The sequence below is a fragment of the Diplotaxodon limnothrissa genome, linkage group LG17 (genome assembly GCF_057381915.1).
Source record: "Diplotaxodon limnothrissa isolate DT_005_m linkage group LG17, D_limnothrissa_male_GT1.1, whole genome shotgun sequence".
Taxonomy (NCBI): domain Eukaryota; kingdom Metazoa; phylum Chordata; class Actinopteri; order Cichliformes; family Cichlidae; genus Diplotaxodon; species Diplotaxodon limnothrissa.
The window spans coordinates 35,814,472-35,816,179 of NC_140612.1; positions in this window are offsets into that span (position 1 = coordinate 35,814,472).

The following is a 1,708-nucleotide window of genomic DNA, read 5'->3' on the forward strand; positions in this document are numbered from 1 at the left end:
TCTGTGCAACCAGTCCCAATTGTAACTGCCGAGGTCGCCTGCCGGGAGAAAACCTGTTTTTAAACAGTCGTTGTCCAATTCAAGACTGACTGCCAGACAAACAGAAAAAGGTTTGCAAATTATTGTCCGTTTAGAAATGCAGACAAATTACCAACATGTTGCAATCTGAGCCAGTTTGTTTTGTTTTCAACAGAGAACTCAAAACAACTGGCTTTCAACTGACTGCATTTTGTTAAATTCCTGTGTAATTTTCAGTAAAAATTGCTGTCCTGCAGCAATTACGTCACCATTTCTGAATTTGTATTTCAGATCTTTGAGGTTCTGGCTGGACTCTTAATCTAAGCAGTGATGTCCTATGTCTGTAGATAGCAACAGATTTGCAGTTTTCACTGATTTATCTTAGCTGATTGCTTTATTATCACAAACGCATTGCATTTAATTTCCAACTTGACCATATTCAGTGACAGACTGATAGAAGACTGACTCCATCTTGTTGCTGGTTCGTCAATATCTTTGTTCTTGGCACACCACAGTGGCTTTGAAGACAGCGACTGACTGTGAGTGGTTGCAGGCTTGGTCTGCACCTTTTGAAGGAACCATTTCAAAAGCAAGTTCATTGCACACGGTTGCAATAATTGTGGTCACACTGCGACCTCCAACCAATGTTTTCCCCAGTGTGACTGTAGCGTTACAGCTTCATTCAAAGTGATATGAAAAACTGAAGCGTTTTGATAAAAAGTACATCCAATTAGCTTCTGTGACCTCTTCATCTCTCACGACATGTATCGAAACAAACCCTGGAGGACATCAGTAATTATAGGTTTGACGTTGCTAAAAATGAAGCTAAGATATTTGGAATAGCAGGATTTCTGTATATAAGGTTAATTTTCTACTTAAAAATACAGATATATATTTTTTTAGGACAAAACATTTTGTTTTTTAAACTCACATCTCCCATTTTTTCAGATTTCCTTCTCCACACAAAGACTTTTACACATCCACAGAACAAACCCATACACTAATACGCTGGTATATTTCTCTTTAGTTTTTTTGGTGCCTTCGGAGCAAAGAGCTCCCATTTCTACATTTGGACTATCATAACCCTGTGGCTCCATTTCTCTTTTATACAAAATATATAATAGAAATGTTTAAACCCATCACCGACAATCCACAATCTCTATACCTACAGTAGGCTCTGTGTTAAATTTAAAAAAAAGGTTCTTTCAAACAATCATTTATCACGTAATGTTTAGAACACACGTTGATACAAATAAAGAGGAAAACATCACTGAGGAATCAGAAGAGCACCGACGTGTTAAAAAAAGGGACATGGTGTAGAAATCGATGTTTTTGTTGTCTAACATGGGGGCGGGGCAGTATAACTGGCCAAAAAAAACAGTTTCCTGCTACAGCGATACCAGGTGTTTCTTATAACTGCTACCTCTGTTCTTGCCGGTCATGTGTGTTCATAGTAGTTATAGGCACATGTCAGTGTGTGGCACTCTTTAATTGGATCCATTTTACAACTCATCTTTGATCCTCTTGTCATTTCTTCCATTGCTGCATGCAGCTGCCAGCTCCTTCTTCCCGCTGGCGCTGCTTGGTACGACCTCCTTAAACCACTCCCAAGAGGCTCAATGTGTGACCTTCGCACAGTTACATCCACCCCACGCCCTCATGCCCCCTCTCTTCCCTCCCTCCCCATACG